This window comes from Equus przewalskii, chromosome 31, assembly GCF_037783145.1.
Source record: "Equus przewalskii isolate Varuska chromosome 31, EquPr2, whole genome shotgun sequence".
NCBI classification, from domain to species: Eukaryota; Metazoa; Chordata; class Mammalia; order Perissodactyla; family Equidae; genus Equus; species Equus przewalskii.
The window spans coordinates 13,288,133-13,309,008 of NC_091861.1; the positions used below are offsets into that span (position 1 = coordinate 13,288,133).

The window sequence follows — 20,876 nt, forward strand, 5'->3', positions numbered from 1 at the left end:
ATTGTCACTTGTAATGCAATTTTTTAATTTTATTCTACTATTATCAGAAGTTTTCTTAAAATGTTTATCCAACCATATTTGTTATTGAACACGTTCATCTGAAATATAAGAATGAATTTCAGTTATTTCACCAGCTATTTGGGATCAGAATTGCCCATTCCTAAGCTTTCGAACACAGAAACGCTGTCTGAATTTGTTTATTCCTAAATTTTTCTCTTTCTTCATTTCTCTCTGACATTTTGCCAATATCTTCTAATACTTTTATAATATTTGTAATTACCAGAACTCCCAATAGTTCATATCTTGGAATAGAGTTGGGTGAAACCAGCTGTATTGGGGGTTTGGTGAACATCTTGAACTATTTTTCAAATTGTGTTTGGGGTTCAAGGAAAACCAAAACATATTTTCATATTTTACCAAGAACTTTCTTTCCTCCTCAATTTTAAAATGATGTCTATTTTAAGGGAAATTTAATCCATATGTTGCTAAATTCCTTACACTTACCTCATCAAAATTTGGTTCTGTAAGAGCTATTTGATGTGCAAAAAGCCTTGGGAGTTATTTTATGAGATTTTTTTTTAAGAGGAATTTTTTTCTGAGAAACAGGAAGTCAAATTTTCTAGGGGAGGACTGACTCAAGTGCACCTTTTGCCAACTGTAAATTGCCTAATCAGCAAAAAGACCTGAATTTCACACAACATTATGACATCTAAATTTATATGAATCCTGGTGATGTAAACATTAATATTTTTTTCTTTGCTTTCGCACGTCATCTTAACTATCTTAACTATTCTTGCAAGGTACTAATTTCTATAATAATATTGTCACACTTTTTAAACTGAAAAAATCATTCCATCTTAATGTAAATTTGAGATTCCCAATAATATTCAAAATTTCTATATTTCTCATTTATTCTAAGATTTGCTTATATTACCATTGAAGCTCATAGGATCCACCCCTCTTAAAAAACAAAAAACACAAGTTATCAAAAATGTAATAACTATTCTTTCTATTACTCATATACCTCTATTAAGGCACTATTTTTTAGACAGCTCTCAGTGAATCACTTACATCAGAATTACCTATAGTATTTTGTTAAAAGTGAAGAGTCAAAGACTTCTTTCCAGACCTATGGAGGCAAAATCTCTGCTTTCAGAGATCAACAAAAACATGCTAGGCCAAGGTTGACAATATATCATCAAATGAAATAATGCATCTGAAAACCATAAGATGCTATAAAAATTCATTCCTTTAACTAACATTTATTGAATACCTACTATATGCAAGGAAATAGAGGAAACAAATGTTTCTGAGTGCTTACTATAAGCCAAGCATTACACAAATACGTTACTTCATTAAACTTCCCAAACCATTGTAGGGTAGATATTCTTTTTTTGATTTTACAAATGGGGAAAGCGTGTGGCCAAGAGAATTACCAGCCTACTCAGTATCTAGCCTCTCTTTCTTCTTGATGAACAGAGTACAGATTTTCTCTGCAGTGGTGATGTACCCCCTACAATGGCAATATTTTCTAGCCTTCCTCATTGGTTAGCATGGCCCTGTTACACAGTGCTGGCCAATTTGATGATGGCTGCAAGGAGACCCTGGGTGTGGCTTCTAGGAAAGCTGGTTAAGAGAAGGCATTTCTCTTTAGTCTTAGCCTTTTTCACTTACCTGTCCTCTTCTTGCTTGAATTTAGAAGTAGAGTAGCCATCTTGTGATTGCACGGCAACCAACATGAGGATGGAATCCATACTTTAAGGGTGGCTTTTTTCAAGTGAGAAGAATAAAATCCCTTATTTGTTAAAGATAAAGCCCAACACAGTCCTAACTGATACACTGAGTTTAAGTAGTTTTTCCTTGGTGACCCACAACTTAGTCATGGAGGTAGAAAGTAAACTTCTTTCCATTTATCCAAAGCCTATGCTCTTTCACTTAAGATTTTTTTTTGTATGCCACCATTTTCCAAGGGTCAGTGTGCAAGGCCTTTAGTTAGATCGTAAGAAGGGTTGTAAATACAAATGAGACAGGGCAAGGAGCTCTGCCAAAAATGTACAGATAGGCAGGCAAAATGAGGCATGTCTACAATAACCTGCAATACTAAATGAAAGAAGAGATGCTGGAAGGGAAGAGAGAGACCAGTTAAGTGTGATTGTATTATTATTGTCCTTAATAGTCATTTTAAAGACTATGATCAGCTGTTGTAGTCATAGTGATAAGATTTCCATTTAGTACACTGTCACATCAGGGCTTCCTCTCTAGAGGTCTGAAGGGGACAGAGTAAACCACAAGAAGAAGAATTGTTCTCTTCCTCAACCCAGCCTATTCCTTTCAGATACAAATTTAACCCAACACCACCTGACATCATGCACTTTGTCTGCTTTTAGATGCAGGACTAAAAGCCCCAGGAGTTCTAGAAAAGATGGAGAAGGTACCAGCAAAAATGCTTTAGAAGAAAGAGGTAGAAAGCCCCTTGTTTCTTCTCCTTTATGACAGTTCTCTTGAAGATGTGGACAGGAAACACGCCACAGCATACTCTCTGTGCCCAGGTTCTGCTTCACACACTCGGTCTGAGGTCTGCCTGGGTGTGGCCTCCTCCAGGGGTCTGACTACAATACCATGCACCTGCTCATTGGAAACAGCCTTCACTGAGACCTCACCACTTCTCCAACTCCAAAAGCGATGTGATAACTGTTTGGTTTTTGTTTTGAGGTGGGATGAGGAAAGGAGAGTCATGGACAGCTTGGGATGAAGGGTGATAAAGACACAGAGAAAGGAATACTTTGGGCCCCTGGAAAAATTTCAAAGTGAAGTGTATCCATGCTGTCCTCTCACTCATTCTCCTGTACGCCCTGACTCTTTCCCATCACTCAACAGCCCTTGCCTGCCACCCAGAGAAGACTAGTGTCTTTCTACTCCCAAGAACACTGCAATGTGTCCTTCTCCTCAACTCCCCAAGGCACAAAACTTGGGAAGGTACCTTTCCTCAACTTTCCAATGCACCAGCATTAATCCTTAATCCTTCTCTTTCATCACAAGCCTCTTCCTTTTACAGCAGCTTGGCAAGTGTTCAGAAAGCAAAATGATTACCCTAATTCGCACCAAAGTAAGAACAATCAATTCCACCATAACCTTCCAAGAGGTTTTCCTGGTTTGAAAAATATAATTTTTAATGTATAAGATTCAAAATATTGTTGGAGGAAGTTTCTTTCTAAGCAGTAAAATTGCCTATTATTAAATATTTATTTAGCCAATTCTATTTTTAGTTGAGGGTTAGATGAAATATGGGAAAGGAAAATGCACAGTACCAGGCACAAAGCAAGTGCTCAAGAAATGGTTACTGGTTTGTCTATTTATTCAAACTCTCACCATTGATGTCTAATGGCTTGGCAGTATAATAATGATGCATCTCTTTAACTATGAGTCAGATTAAATTTATTTAAGCATTTTATCCTATTTAAAATCTGTATTGTCTACCATATCCAAAATACTATACTAGGTTCTGAGGGAAAGAGATTGATAGAAAGATGAAAAAGACACGGCACCCAAACTTAAAAGACCTTATGACACAGTAGGGAAGGCAAACCCATGTGTAAATGTGACCAAAGATCAGGACTGGTGTGGGGGTGGGGACAAGAGTACTGACATTGTGCTGAATTTGGAATGTGCCAGACTCCCAATTCCCAACTAGAACATTGGTGCTACTGACAAATGTTATTTCAGAATAGTAGATTGACGGTCAATCTGGGATCTATAGATTACAGCATGTTCACATTTTACCATTTTTTCAGATAACAGTACTGCTTGTCACAATTTTTTAAAACTCAAGGAAATAGATTGCTCTTCCCACTCCCTCTCTTCCATTATGGAGTCATCATCTATGACTGATGGAGGAAGACTGCGGTTAAGCACAAAAACCTAAGTGGCAGATCCATGCCCAGGCCAAGGAAGAAGAAACAACTCAGGCTACAAAACTAAGGAAAGAGTATTCGCTGCAATGATTTGATCTGAAGGACAAAACTATAGGATGGTTAATATACAAAGGATAAGCCAAAATGATATTAGAGGAGGGGCTGGCCCCGTGGCCGAGTGGTTAAGTTCGCGCGCTCCGCTGCAGGCGGCCCAGTGTTTCGTTGGTTCGAATCCTGGGTGCGGACATGGCACTGCTCATCAGACCACGCTGAGGCAGCGTCCCACATACCACAACTAGAAGAACCCACAACGAAGAATATACAACTATGTACTGGGGGCTTTGGGGAGAAAAAGGAGAAAATAAAATCTTAAAAAAAAAAAAATGATATTAGAGGAGAAGCCAAAACCAATCAAAGCTAATGTTTACTCGCTCTGTCTATGTGCCAGGGACTATGCTAACTGCTTTACCTGCATCAACAAATTTACTTCTCAGCAATCCTTAGCCATAAGAACTATGATTTTCCCTTTAATGAGGAAATGGAAGCTACTAAGAGTTAAATAGCTTTCCCTAGGGAACATAGAGATTAGGTGGCTGGACCGAGATGCTAACTCAGCCTTTTCTGACACCAAAATCCAGTCTCTTAACCACCTCCTATATTGTCATTAGGTTTTGTGATGGGGGCAAAGAAATATGAAAATCATGGCGATGAGTTTCATTTCGCTTTGCTTTTTTCTAAAGATTTTGTCATTGTTTTCTTTTTTCTCCACTCCATAATTCATAACCTGGCCTTTGATCTTAGTCATTTACTCGATCTGAGTTACAAAGTGTGCTTTGAAGTCCAGGCTTGGACAAAGCAAGATAAGGGCAGGCTCCACCACGCTCAAAGCATTCCTGTTTTGTTTACTTTATTCCTAGGCCTTGGTCTTTTGGTCTCTTTGTTCCTGCTTCCAGGATACTTGAGTGCTTGCTTATGACAAGTCTTCCAACTCACATCAGCTATTCAGACCTATAAGCATCTATTTGGGCCCTTATGAGTTAAGAGTCACAGGTCTTGGAAAGCACTGGAACCCCAGGTAGGGAGCAGCCTAGCTGTGTGTGAGGAAATGAGTGAGTGAAAACTGTTGGATTTACTACTGAGCATCTTCTTAAATAAGCATGATATTTGTTTACCCTGAAAACAGTCAAACATAATGACTCCTTTCCAAAGGGCAGCACTCTGATCTTCTCAACAATGCAGTGACTGGGGGTATAATCGCACTTTGGTTTACAGATGAGATGACAGACTTGGAGAGTCTCCTGCACAGGTCAATGGTAAACCTGGGACTTAACTTCAGGTATTCTGACCCTGAAAAATATTCTTTCCCATAGAACACACTATAACTACCATTTAAAAATTCAATTTTGTCTGAATGAAATAGGCCATGTAACTGGCTTAGTGTTAGCAGGGCAACTTAAGTGGATCAAATCTAAGACTAAGACACCAAACCAAATCATCTAGCATATGTGTGTGTGTATTTGGCTCCTAATTACTTGTCTATATGACAAGCAACAAATGAGAGTAGCTAGAGTCTAATAAGTTAAGGTATAATTCCCAAGTTTTTAGACGGGTATTTTAGAAACACATACCAGAAGTTACAAATTCACACGTCCCCCAACATTATCATCTATGCTCTTATGCCAATGATGCTGTGTATTACTTAGGTAACACTGGCTACTAGCTAAGGTTACAGAACAGCCACACTCCCAAAATCTCAGTGGCTTCACAAAAGAGATGTTGATTTTTCATTCATGTAAAATCCAAAATGGTTGTTCCTCATCAGCTCTCCTCTGGTTGTGAGGAGGGACTCAGGTTCCTTCCATCTCATGTTCTACCATCTTCACCAAAGTCATCACTGAACAGAAAAGAGCATGAGGAATCTTGTGTGGGAGGTCGTCATGGGCCATAAATAATAGTAGTGTACATCAGAACTCAGTCACGTGCAGGGCAGTTGGGAAAACCAGTCAAGCTGTATTCTCAGGAAGAAGAAGAAATGAATTTGGTGATCAGGTAGCGGTCTCTGCCACATACTTGCATTGTTCAAGATCTAGTTGGAATTTGCATTTTAAAATTACTTTCAAGGCAGTTTTGGATCCTGTAAGAAAAATAAGCAATATTTTATATATACATCTTTTAGAGTGTCTATGACCAAAAACTTTATTTCTAGCTTATCAACTAATGTATTTTCTGAGCTTGGCCCTCATATTAGTAAGGGTTCTCCAGAGAATCAGAACCAATAGGATCGATCTATCTGTCTGTCTTACCTATCTATCTCTCTCCTATATATGAAGAGGTATATATAAGATAAGATATATATGCATGTGTGCACATATTTATATATATAAAGAGAGAAGGATTTATTATAAGGAATTGGCTCATGCAATTAAGGAGGATGAGAAGTCCCAAGATCCACAGTTAGCAGCTGGAGACCTAGCAGAGTTGATGCTGTACTTTCAGTCCTAGTTCAAAGGCCTGAGAACTAGGAAGGCTGATGTTGTATTTCCAATCCAAGTCAAGATCCAGGAAGAGCAAATGTTTCTATTCAAGTCCAAAGAAAGAGAAAAACCCATGTCTCAGCTTGAAGGCAGTCAGGCAGAAGGAATTCTCTCTTGCTCAGCCTTTTTGTTCTATTCAGTCCTTCAACTGACTGGATGAGGCCCACCCACATTAGGGAGAGCAATCTGCTTTACTCAGCCCACCAACTCAAATGTTACTCTCATCCAGAGACACCTTCACAGACACACCCAGAAAAGTATTTGACCAAATATCTGAGCACTTTGTGGCCTAGTCGAATTAACATGCAAAATTACCTATCACAGTCCTTCCTCCTCCACTTTTTAGCTACTCATGGAGTTATTTTATCTTTGTACAAGATAAATATTTGCCAGAACTAAAGAATCCAAAGAATGTAATGCACTTGCTGAAAATCAATTTTTGGACTTTGGACTCTCAAGGTCTATGTTGAAGAAGATAACATTCATGTGTACATATTTATATGTTCTGCATGACTCTATGAATTCAGCTACATATGTAGAGCTTTTTGTCTTCCAGAAAGCACTAGCAATAGCTAGGACTATCAGAACATCCAAAGATTAGGTTACACTTCCTGTATGCAGATAAATCCACCCAATGCGGTATCTCTAATGTGGAGATGGGAGGAAGATACCATCAACAACCCCAGGTTAAGTCAGAAAATACTATCTAAACAAAGAGGAATTATGGAAGTGCAGTGACAGAAGTGATGATGATAGTGGTGGTGTTGAAGGTAAGGGGTTATTACTACCGAGAACACGTAGAGATCCTCATTTCAATCCCAATTATAGATTCCTCTCACCTGAGGAATCAGTCTTGTGTTTCTTTCATATTCTCACAGCATCTGGTACAGAATCCAACTCATAGCAAGTGGTCAATAAACTTCAGGTTTCAAACTTGAGCTTTTCAACAAATACCTAATCCACTGAACACCATATTCTGTATTGTGCCATTATTCTGCATAATCAAGTTGTGTGTATCAGTTTAAGCTATGCAGTTATTTTAGTGTTTCCCATCAGCAATTATGGCCTTCACAATAATTCTGGGAAGTCCTTGGAGGTACCACCCAATTTTGTGCCCAAACATCTTTTCTAGAAAAATAGAGAGGCTTGGGGAAGAAGTGTCTTTAGCTATTTTGTTTCATGAGTGTGTCTTTTTTCACTTCTGCATAATTTTCTGCCTCAGGCTAAAGGCCCATGAGAACAATACCTTATATTCTTCCCATCCCAGTTAGAGACCACTCTACACCCTGGGAGAGAGGGAGCATATTTGCATCTAGAGTTCCTAATGGTTTGTTTAATTACTTGTGATTCATGTCAAATCATACCACCTGGCATTCCTGGTCCTCTAACACTTTTTCTTTAGTAATCTCTCCTTATAAGGCACGTACCTTGCATCTCCAGATCAGAAATTCTGCCCTTTCTCATTCCTAATTTGTTGAGCCAGCATCCACAAAAGAACAATCCACGGTCCCCTCAGTGACATGGCACAAGTCAGCCTTGTAGGTTGTGGGATATGCCGAACTAGTGAGTAATGCCTGGGAACTCTTTGGCTGACTTCCTCTTGTTCAAGGACAATTTTGCGTTCTCACCAGTTCTCAGAATGTTTCTCCTTTAGGAACAACATCTGAAACTGGAATTTCTGAAACCTGCAGTACCATATCAAGCCAACCCTCTTCCCTGATAGGAAAAATGCAAGTCAACTTTGCTCTTCATTATTCTGACTGGCCCATTATGTTGTGACCTTGTGTAGGCCAGCCTTTAATTCTCTTAGAGGTCTGTGTAGATGATTTGGCATCTCAATGTAGTGCTTGGTGCTTTCATGGCAATCCAGGGTCTGGTACCTTCCATACACTCCTTGGCCATCACTTAGTGATCTCTCCTTGGATTTCTGCCTCACTTACTTTCACTACACAATTTAGAATTTAATTATATACGACTTTATATTTTTGGACTCTTGTTTTTCAGTCTAAACTCCTAATTTCCTAAAGGTATGGGCTGTATTTTATGTTTCTTCTGAATCCTTCTCAAAGCATCTAGTATCCTGTCTGAATAGCCTAACAGTCACTCACTAAATAGGTGCCATGATGATGAAATCATACTAATTGCTTTTGATGACATACCAGATCTTACACATTCAAATGAATGCTTTCCTTGGCAAGACTGCCACCTGAGGAGGTACCCATGCCAATGATGTTATCAATGGTCAAAATAGTTTTTCAGTACCTCTCTCTGTTTGAATGTGTGTCAGAATCTGTGACACTTATTTAATGTTTGATATTTAGCACCTACTATAATGCAAGACACTTTTTTCAGTGGGTACCCCAAAGATTATTAAGGTAAAATTCCTGCTCACAGACAGTTTGCATTCTTATGTAGAAGACAAGAGTGTAAACAGCAATGATACAAGGCAAAATGTGTCAAGTAGCATAAGGGAGGTGCAAAGGATTATGGGAGAACAGAAAGAAAAGAAGAGGTCATTTAGAGCTGAGCCTGCAGGGTTCTCTGAACTTCAGTGGCTGTAAATCCTTATTCTATAACTGGTCTGGTCTTAGGAGCAACTACCAGCTTTTTGGAACTAAGTGTAGGGAATAAACTAGGTGAGTATACTGCATAATGCCATCTTCTAAAATTGAAGTGGAGCAATAAACCATAGCCCTAGGTTAAGAAATGATTTTGAAAACAGCTGTTTCTTCAAACAGAAGAAAGTGATGACCAAATGAGCCAGTCAAGTATCAAAACATGCCTACAATGTCAGTGACACTTGCCTGGCATCTAACTTTTGACCATCCATCTGTATGCCCCGTCTGTAGCTCAATTTCCTCATTTGTAAAAGTAAATAACGTAAACCAGATCAAATTTTTCAATGGAACTGTGAGAATATCCAGAGGTCATGGACTTCCCTATGAGATTTCACTTGAATAAGTTTATGGCAATAAAATACTATTTGAGAATTGCTGGACTACATAACTGCTGAGTCCCCTTCCAGCTCCCACATTCTACACTCTGCACAGCAGATGAGGAGCATTGCCATTAAGTGACAGGAAATAACTAATTACCAGCTGCAGATCATCTGTTCCATGACCAAAAAGTCCTTGGGAAGCCAAGACTTCAGGCACAGCCCCGCTTCTCTGTCACTGCGCCCCCCGTCACCCTATTGTACTTCCCTCAGAGTATTCATGGCTTTTAAATGTGTTTACTTTTGAGTTGTGTGTTTTCCCCACTAGAATCTAAGATGACCCATGAAAGCAAAATTTGTCTATCTTGTTTACAGCTGTAGCTGGAGTGACTAGATCAGTGTCAGGCACACAGCAGACACTCAATACATTTTTGTGGAAAGCAAATGAGTGATATAGATAAGGATTCATGGATAACGCTTTAGAAGCAGACCTAAGGAAGATGATAAAATAGACATTTAGTAAAGATATAGTTCAGCACTTTCTATGCCTTGGCATTGTGTGAGGCACTGAGAACACAGAGCGAATGGACCTATCTTCAGTGAACTCATTATTCTATTTGGAGAAATGAAATGCAAAGCAGGAATGCATGGAACACTGTACACAGGAGAAAAATTAGACAGCATATCAAGGGAGATCCCAGAGGTGCTGGCCCGGTGGGATAGTGATTAACTTCATGAACTTCACTTTGGAAGGCTGGGATTGACAGGTTCAGATCCCAGGCACAGACCTAGCGTGACTGGTCAAGCCACGCCATGGCAGCATACCACATAAAAGAGAGGAAGACTGGCACAGATGTTAGCTCGGGGACAATCTTCCTCAAGCAAAAAGAGGAAGGTTGACAACAAATGTTAGCTCAGAGCCAATCTTACTCACCAAAAAAATAAAAAAGAATCTCAGAGATCTCATCAACAAATAGTGAATTGTTTAGCAGGAAACCATATAATGAATTAGGCATTCAGAGGAAGGGGAGGAATTCCTGTGAGCTGGAGTGACCTAGAAGATCTTCAAAGAAGAGAAAAATGTCAACTCAGACTAGAAGGACACGAATAAGTGAGCATCCCAGGCAAAGATTCCAGGGGGGAAAGAGCAAGGGACAATCTGATCGGTGAAAAGAGGAAATTAACTCTTGATAATCTACTGTATGCCAGGCTCTGGGCAATGTATTTTCAGACACTCTTCTCATTTATCTCCACCACAATCCTGAAAGGCAGATAATGTTATCTTCTATTCTATAGATGAATATACTGAGACTCAGAGATGTAGGAAAACTTGCCTAGATTCCCAAACATTAGTGGTGGAGTCGGGATTTGTACACAGATCCCTTTGGTGCCCAGTGATGCCACGTTCTTCCTACACCTCACCACTCACAGGAAGGAGTCTCTGATCTGTGGGAAGCAAAGGTGTGTGTAGGAGAATGGTAAAACAATAAGGCTGAAATCAATCTGTTGTTAGAATATGATGATATTCTAGACTATAAGGCAAGCAAAGATATTGAAAATTCTTACCCAGGGGAGTGACTCTTTGAAAGTGTTAATTTGGAACATTTAATCTGAATGGATTGAAAGTCAGAGATAGAAACATGGAGATTAGTTAAGAGCTATCGTAACATCTCTGAGTTGAAGCAAATGCAGATGAAATCAGAAGGAAAAGGAACAAAGGTGGACCTGAGTTTAAGAATGGGAGAATTATTGGCTCATCACGGGGACAGAGTCAGAAGCAACACGCAGCCTAAACACTGCTGGTCATTCCCTTTTGCCATGGCCACCTCCCTTTCATCCTATCTGTGGTCTCTTCTTCTGATTAGAGTCCCTATCCTCAACATGCACACACACACTTGTGGTCCTTTCCTTTTGCTTATCTGTACTTGTAGTTTTTTCTCCAAAATAAATACAAATTATTGTGAAATAAAAAGAAAATTTAAAAGAGAGAATTAGTTACTGGCCACGTTTTGCAAATGATAAAAAAGTGAAGAGAGGCATTTGCAATACATCAAGAACAGAAAATGAGGAAAAAGGTGAATTGCATATCTCAAGATAAATAAATAAAGAGTTCTGTTAGATAAAAAGAGAAGGGTACACAGAAATTTTTGAAGAGTTAGGAAACTTTAAGGAATTTTAGTGAAGAGTTATACTATCTTGACTGGGAAGTAGCTGAAGTTATGATAGACATTTACATATACATTAGAAATAATAAACGTACCTGCCTCCACATCCCTGAAACACTACAAGATTAAGAGGTATAATGCATGTGAAACTACTTTAGATTTTTTCTTTTTGAGGAAGATTAGCCCTGAGCTACCATTTGCGCCAATCCTCTTCCTTTTGCTGAGGAAGATTGGCCCTGAGCTAACATCTGCACCCATCTTCCTCTATTTTACATGTGGGATGCCTGTCACAGCATGGCTTGACGAATGGTGTGTAGGTCCGTGCCTGGGATCTGAACCGGCAAACCCCGGGCTGCCAAAGCAGAGCGTGCAAACTTAACCGCTACGCCACTGCACCAGCTCCTACTTTAGATTTTTGGGGGAGAAATATTTATTGAAGCACCTTTTAAAAGAAAGGAGCATGGTCTAAGTGGAATAAAAATAAACTTGCATTTTCTTCACACCTATCATCACAACTTCCCTATATATTCTAATACAATTTTCATTCAATATAGTTTTTATTTCTGGACATTTGTCCATTAGTACTCACTCATCTGTTTATATATCAGACATAATCTTCACCATTCTGTATCATAATTAGGTGTTTTTGTACGGGTTTTCCTAGACTAATGTGAATGCCTTGGGGAAGAGGATGTGTTTATTTATTCTTGTATCCTTGGTGGCTCAAGCAAACAAGATGCTTAATAAATGAAGTTAATGAATGATATATAATGTAAATCATGCTGTGACATTTCGTTGCTTAAGAATTAATAATGTTCAATTACTCTTGGAAAGGCAACTCTTTTTGATTTGATGTATAACAACCAGTAAAATATGAATATTATTGAAAAGAGGAAACAAACATTTAAATATCTAAAATGTAATTTCCACCACTGGCTTATTCTCACTGAAATTAGAACATTTCAGGATAAAGACTTTCATAGGTTCACAAAGTCCTTTCTTTTCTTTCCTATTTTACAAATCTCTTTTCTATCTGTTCATGGGTAATAAGTAAAAATTTTTTAAAAGATGTTTAAATATGAAAGGAAAATTTTATGTTAAAAGTAACCATTATATTCACCAGATAATCATAATCCTTCATGTAAGTGTCCTGAAAGATAAGAATAATTCACATTTTCCCCAATGACTATATTTATATACATACTAGAGGATAAAAATATATGTATATATATAACATATAGTATATCTATATCTATGTAGTTATATAGATATGGTTTTTTTACTTGAAGCTGCTTTATCTTGATTATACATATACAATATTTAAATGAAAATTTAAATTGAAGTAAACGCAAATTTCTAGAAAAATGTTGGCTAGTGACAACATTTTCCCTTCCATTCTGAACCATTGATACATTTTGCACATGTGGCTGCAGTCTTCGTGTTTTCCCATCTACATTTAGGCCAGCTCAAGAAACAGCAACACACTGCAGTGGGAAGAGAACCAACTTTACAGTCAGATATTTCTGGACTTGAATTGCTCTGCTCCATTATTCAGAGATTGCGAGTCCTTGGACAAATCACTTCACTTTTCTTACTCATACTTTTGCTGTCTGTTAATGGGGATGATACTCTCCCATACCCGCCTCTACACCTGTCACCTATTAAGTTCTCAGTAAATATTAGTATGCATGCTCTCACATCCCCACACCTAAATCTCTTTCAAAAATATATAGAAATCTCTTTGAATCCATTACTTCATATGATGCCTTTTTTTTAAGCCTTCCTTTATGGTTTCCAATACTACACATATGTAACAAGGCATAGAACATATTACTAAGATGTAATAACCTATAACAGTGTCTGCTCATCCTCGTAGGCTGAACCTCAAGTTGGCTGCCTCCAACTGGCTATCTGTTGAAACACTTTATCCTCTTATAAGGGTGAATCCAGAGTGCACTGAGTAATGCATAATAAAATTAGTTTTGGGAGAAAGGAACCAAGTTTAAAAGAAAAAAAAAGGGACTAGATAAGCACAGTAAAATAATCTGCCATGACTTCATTGTGAAGTAATGACTTTTACCAAATAACTGCATTGTAGTTTTATCTTTCCAACCAAGATTGTGTTAATGCTCTAAAATTAAATCTCTTGTGAAAGTTATCTGGAATTTCTCAACAAGTTTTTAAAGGGGTTTTATTTTTTCATTGGAGGTCATGCCTCAAGAATTTGTAGGAATTCCGCCTGGAAAGTAATAATCAGTGGAAACTGGCAGTCAAAGCTAATTTATATTACTCTTCCAGATAAAAATTCCTTCCGTCTTAGACCTGCATTTCAAAAAAGATTATTATCACTCTGGAGAGAATACATCAGTGTAGAAAAAAGAAAGAATGACCTCAAAGATGTCTTTGCTGCCTCTGTGCAACTCCAGGTCTGCTTCTTTTTAAAACTCCTTTTCTAATTCTCTCTTTTGAAATGCTTTGAGTCTGTTCTAAGGAGGAGGATGACAGAGGTATGCCTGAGGAGAACTCTCAAAATGATGTTCCCTAATGTGCCTGCTGTGGGAGTTCATGACACATCTTGGGTGGTGGGAAAAAGGAGGACAGAAGGAGGAAATACGGGGGAGAGTTTCAGCAATTGGACTAAGAGGAGGAAGACGTTTTTTACACAGCAATATATTCTCATTCCCTTAGTGGCTAGAGGGATTGGTTGTTCCCAAGTCAGACCCTTCACCCTTCCTTTAGCTGTGTTTGTGTTTTCATATGCGTGACACATTCATGAGGGAGCATGCTTAATGGAAAAGCCTTGGCTATTTTTAATGACAGATCTAAATTTAAACTTCAGGTTCTCCATTTACTACCTCTTCCATTTCCAAGTTACTTAGTCTTTCTGAGTCTCAGTCTCCATATCTATAAAGTGGATTTCATAGAGTTATTAGGAGTCAACTTGATGTTATATGTAAACCATTCAGCTCAGCATTTGGTTAGTACCACATAAAAGTTTGTTGGAAAAACAAATGAGTAAATAAATATTAGTTCCTTCTACTCTCTCCATCCCATTCAGAGAATTTGGGATATTAATCCAATGTGGAAAATTTGAAGTCTATTCAAGGATCCAATCAATGAAGTAGAAAAAACACTAGCACTCTCTTTGGTGACTCTGAAAATTGAAGCCACCAGATATTTTTGAATCAATACCAACTAAAATCCACAAAAGAGATATGCCAAATCATGATTTGTACGACTAGAGCCCTACCCATTTCTCACGACCAAGAGCACACACCTAGGAGGTTGAGAATAACTTTCAAAGGCCATTTTTTATTCATAGAATTTCAGTCTGAGTTACTGCCAAAAACATACATGGTATCAAAACCAAAAGGCCTGCCTTTTCTATCATCCCAGATATGTATAATAAATGGGTCAGACCCACCAAACTTCCAGCATTCAACAGACCAAAACTGAACAGAGGAAGCATTCCATTTACTAAGAATTCAATCACTCTTATTGAAATATTTCAGCAGTTGAACTGAAATCTGCTAGCCTCATAAATACAATTTGTACGATTCCAAAAAGCATATATTTGGGACAAGGCCATTGTTAATCCTATGTGGTTTTTTCAGTGGGTAGGTAATTCTTTAACAGTAGAAACAGAAGACGGATTTGCTTCCAATTGTGAGCTCATTCCTAAGGTCACAACTGAAAGCTGAAAGAGAAACAGAGTCCAAAATAAACATCAGTTTGGACTATAAAGCATTTCTCTCGGAGGGTGCCTAGGTTTATATGAAGGAATTCCACCTCAAACAAGGAGAAATCTAACTCACTTTTCCCACTTATTAGTAGGCACGTCTAGTGTCTGCTTGTTCACATTGATCCTTTCCCCAACCTGAAATCCATTTTCCTAAGACCCTGGCTTAAGAACCACGTGAACCCAGAGTTCTACTGACTTCTTGCACTTTCGTTGCTCTAGAGGGGTAAAAAATAGAGTTATAAACTATCTGTAGCAACAGTCACTAACATGGTTGGCCAGAAATACTCAATAAGAGAGCCAAAAAGTTTAATTTGTTGTAACCTATGATTTCTTAGTAAATATTAACTAATGTTGGAAATATGCATGGATTTACTTCCCTAGGCTGTTTGAACCTTTTAAATCATAATTTTTTAAAACAAAAAATTTAAGCAAGACCTTAAAAAGTGACTCATAAAGGAAGGGTGTTTGGTTTGCTTCCCTCACCTCCTCCAGGCTACCCGTCTTCAGAGTGATGTTTTTCTTTCATGAGCTTGTCCCCTTCACTTATGTGCCTGCTTGATGAATAATTCCCTCTGTGGTGTCTCCAAGACCCTGAGTACCCGTTTGGTTAAATGCCCAAGCAAACCAACCACCAAGCACCAAGGCACTCACCTTCCTTACTGTTTGCCTCGGTCATGACTGTCAGCTAGATGCCCAACCACACCAAGATTGAAGACTACCATTTAACCAAGTGCAGACTCCAGGGCCCCTTCACAGGGTCATGACTGGGATGTGAACCAGAAACTTACATGTCCCTTAGCCCCAGAAGGCACCTTCCTGGCCAAGGCTGCAGGAGCTGAGTTGATCTGGAAACAGCTATCTGTATGGACTATATTTTTTAAAGTTATTACTTCTTTCTGATTGATTCATTTATTCATTCATGTATTTTCAGAATGCCAGATGCCACTTTTGTTGTATCCCATGAACACAAAACTACTTTAGAATTTAGAAAATTTTCACCATGTGTGTGTTAATCTATGACTTATCAGGTATTGATTTCACCACCTATACACCAACTGAAGAAATGAGGGAAAGGACCACTAAAAAAAAAAAGAGAAAAAACAATTTCAGAGGCAAAAATGTTTACATGACATAGTGCACAAAATGAATAGGTCAATGTGTCTGGAGCTTAGCATCCATTTATTGGAGAAAAAAGGGATCAGCTGGGGAATGGAAAGCTGAGGGGGTTTCGGGGAGGTGCTGAAAAGAGCCATGGCAAAGATCTTCCAAACGCCATGGATTTTGGACCCAATCCTGTAAACCAAAAGAGAACCGAAGGAAGCACGTGGTGAGATTTGTGACGTGGAACGATAGTGTTAGCTGCCATTTGGAGAATGAATAGAGTGAGCCAGTAGAGAGGTTCTGGCAGTGTGGAGGCCCTGAAACAAGGCAGTGAAGAGAAATTAAAGAGGATCTGCTCGGGAACTTAAGGGAGATAAAATCAACATGACCTGATGTGACCTGATGACATACCTCTTTTGGTATAGACTTATTTTCTGATAATGAATGTGGCCTAAAACAGAAGGTCTCAAAGCTGGGGGTTGAGAATCTCTTTTAAATACTGAATTTGTAACTGTGGCAGGGGATTTGTCTGGTATCTCTCTTCAGTAATGCATGACTTCAAAATTAAGTCCAAATCATATCAAATCAAACAAATTCACAATGATGTTCTTGTGTGGTAAGAGACGGTGGTACAAAGATGAAAATCTTTGAAAGACGAAAGATTTCATCAAAGATGAAATCTCTGCCCTTAGACATTTCATAGACTAGTTCGACAGTTCTCAATGCTTATGTGTTGTGAACAATTGTGAGGTGAGCCATAATTAATTTTTTTTTCTTTTTGGTGAGGATGACTGGCCCTGAGCTAACATCTGTGCCAGTCTTCCTCTATTTTGCATGTGGGATGCCGCCACAGCATGGCTTGATGAGTGGAGTGTAGGTCTGCACCCGGGATGGGATCTGAACCCGTGACCCCTGGGCTGCCAAAGTGACACACACAAACTTAACCAGTGTGCCAATAGGTGGCTCAAAATTAAATTTTTTAAATGACAATATAGGGCAGTATATGTAAGTGTCTAATAGCAGTGATGATAAATGTTATAATGATAGTTAACATTTTTTGAGCTGTTTCTTTGAGTCATGCATTGCATAGATTATCTCATATAATCCTTAGGAAACAAATGAAAAGGCACAATTTTCTCCACTCTTGTGAAATAAGCTACAGGGGCACAGGAAAATTAAAAAACTTCCCTGCAATCACACAGCTGTAAGTGAGAAGGCCACTGTGGAATCACAAGTTCTGTAGTGGATGCTGTGGTGTGCTGCCCAGACCTTTTTTCAGGGCCAAGGAAGGTACTTATTCCTCCAAGAGCAGGGAAGGAGTGTTGACTGCTCATGATTCTTGGTCTCTCCAGGAATCATCCTTGGGAGAAAGAAGCTGCTTCATCTAAGATTTAGCCTGGGGCCAGGGGGGCAGGGGTGACGTACAATGGCCTCAGTTGGAAAACTCTGAAAGGATCATCCCAGCTCCAGAGCTTCCAGAAGGATTGGCTGGAACCTCTGTGACAACTGCATTCTCCCGCTGCACAGTATTACTTCTTTCCCTCCCCCAAAGATATTGATCTCAGCAGCAGTCTTCAAGAAACCTCCTTGTGCTCTGGGAACCTGAACTGTGAGAAAGCTTGTGTGCTTAGCTACCAAGTCGTATAGTAGAAGAGTCATCACAAAGAATTTGAACCAGTCATGAAAGAACGGCTGATTTTGAAAGACGAACATTAGGTGCTTCAGGCACAAAGAATAATGGAAAGAAAAGAAAGTACACTTGGGGAACAAGGATTCAAAGAATCTGACGAGAGCAGGGGGTTCATGTAGTTATCAGAGGTAAGTAATGAAGGGTTGTGTGCAGGCTGCTTCTTGGATGCCAGCGTCAAGAGCTTCTTTCTTGCTCTCTTCTCAATGAAGAGCAGAAGATCTATATGATGTAAAAAGTATTTTACAAAATTAAATAAGGCCTCTCTGGACAGGATGGAATAGAATGAGAGGGACAGACATGAGTGACATTTTGTGCTAAGAATCTACAAGAATTGTTGGCTAATTGAATAAGAGAAACCATGAAAAAGTAGGAGTCATGGAGACTTGAAAGCTTTGAGTCTAGGTGAAAAAGAGAAAAACAAGTGCCCTTCCAGAGAGACATTAGGTATCTGCCCTCCCAGGGGCATCTTTGTGGTAGAGTTAGTATGGATATAAATGGCTGAGTTCAAGATCATTGCCCTCCTATCAAATAGTTAATCAAAATTCTCCTCTTTCATGAAATATTACTTGAATAACGTTCTCCAGGAAATTCTCCATTTCAATGGTGGCCTTGAGAAGAAGACAATGAGAAAATTGTTGAGTTTCTTTGGGGATAATCTGAAGTTTGAGTATTTTTCCAAGATTTGGGAGCATATTTCAGGGCCACAGAACACACTGCTCTGTGTTACGCATGTGACACATGGAGACTGAGCAAACACAGAGGACAAGACAGAGAGGTTATATCTGTAATACAAGGGAAGTTTTCATCCTCTTATCCAAGGGCATCTTTTCTCTACTTTAAACCTTAGATTATTATTAACCTCAGATGCCATATTTGAAATGCAAGCTGCTTCAGTAGATACTAATCTTATTCCGGATATATTGTGTATTAACATACTCAAGCTATTAATTTCTGTATATGCACATGTCTAGTGGCTTGGTCATAATCAGTTACTAATCACTTGGTGAAATCAAGTAAGAAAGACATTACACAAAAATACTGTTTTGTGTTTTGTAATCAGCCTTCCAAAGGCGAGTTCTTTCTGGCTTCCAGCCATAGGAAACAAGATGTTTTATTTCAATGTGAATTTCCTGATTCCATATTTAAATAAAATGACAGAAAATGTGACAGATGAGGAAAACAATGACTCCAATGATGTGATTGCACTAAATTGCAGAATTAGGGGAGAAAAGAGGGTTGAGGGAAGAGAGGCTATATTTTCAACTGTGAGCCAGAGGTGTAATAATTAAAATTACAAGTTTGAATAACAGGACTGTTTTGTTCCAATCTCTTTTATATAATATCATAATCAACTCATTGTTTTGGGAAAATACCCTATACCTTTCTATTTTTGCTGTCTCTCTCACCTCTTCTGTTTTTTTCTCTCCAACTTTTGTATAGTTTGCTCAGATCAGAGGTGTCAAAACTCAGTGGAGAACAGGTGTTCTTATTTCCAGCTACTCTGCTGAGGAAGCCTCAGAATCTCTGAAAGGTGCATGTCTACTTTGAGATGTCCCACTCCAGATGTAAACCAGGAGACTCATTTTTTTATAGTCTGTGAAAGAAATGGTCAGAGACAATGGCCCTAAGTTTCCTCAAAACCGAGTTTATCATACAGAAATTATTTTGAGGCAGAGCTCCAAGATGGCAGAGCTCTCAAGAGGTCCCCATGCAGTAGGGGATAGTAACAAGACATTATCAACCCAGGCCTTTTGAGAGGAGTCAGAGAAGACTGGGTGTCTAGGGCACCCCATCCACCCATCTAGGGGAATAGTCTTTCTATGAGTGCCCAGGAACACTTTCCTCTCTCTCTCAACACACTAATTATAATACACACATTTTTATAATAATAATCTCCTTACGCCCCCTCCCCACACCCTCTGAGTAGATGAGGAGCAGAGGATGTACCTTATTCAGTGTTGTAGCCACAGTGTCTGCCATAGTATGCATCAGTGCTCAGTGAATATCCCAATGATGACTTCATTTTGTAAATCTAGCTGGATGCAGCTAGAAGAGAGTTTAGAGGGTATAAAAGACAGACTGTGCTGGGGAAATGAAGAGGGCCAAGGGGTATGGGTCCCAATTTCAGGCTTAGGACTATGAGAGAAGAGTGCACTGCAGGCTCACAGGGCACCAGCAAGGGAGGGTAGCTTCAGTGCCCAAAAGGTTGCTCAGACCAGCAGAGTGCTAGAGATCAGCTCTTCCTAAACCCCTTGATTGGCTCTCAGGTTGTGTGGGTAGGACTCGGCAATTCTTACTTGTTCCCAGTGGGGAATGTGACATTGCTGAGAATCTAAGATTATCAGAGGGAATTACCATGGTTGGCAGAAAAGTGTTCTGTAGTGGACGACTTTAGGGCAGACTGTCTGGGCTGGGGACCAAACTGGAGTCACACTTGAGACCTCACGGCGTCCACACTCCCAGGAGAGATGGGAGGACACTGGACCCTGATTAGCTCAGACCTGGGGATCACAGGCAGCAGAGACAAGGCATTGCTGCAGTAGCAAAGGAGTGAGAAGCCTGTCCACGAGCCCACACCAGCCTCTGCCACACACCCCGGCACCTTCTCACAAAGAGCAAGGAGAACGAGAGAAATGTACTCGCAAGTGCCTGGGATATGTAGACTATTTCAATTATTTTATTAAACTATAACCAGTTCCTGGAAAAAACCAAGCAAACTTTTTATTTTGGCTTTACTCTCCAACCCTACTGTCAGTGGGTGGAACTTGTGATGACAATGAGAACATTTCGCAACAAAA

The 20,876-nt window shown here is 39.2% G+C and overlaps 1 long non-coding RNA gene across 1 annotated transcript; it reads right to left on the reverse strand.

Moving 5' to 3' along the window:
• Positions 1-1,231: 1,231 nt before the first annotated feature.
• LOC103543081 (uncharacterized) lies at positions 1,232-20,572 on the reverse strand. Its single transcript, XR_011535378.1, has 4 exons — positions 20,434-20,572; positions 20,026-20,124; positions 19,485-19,672; positions 1,232-6,045 (listed from the first exon to the last, which is right to left on the reverse strand). It is a non-coding gene; the product is annotated as an uncharacterized lncRNA (long non-coding RNA).
• Between the last annotated feature and the right edge of the window lie 304 nt (positions 20,573-20,876).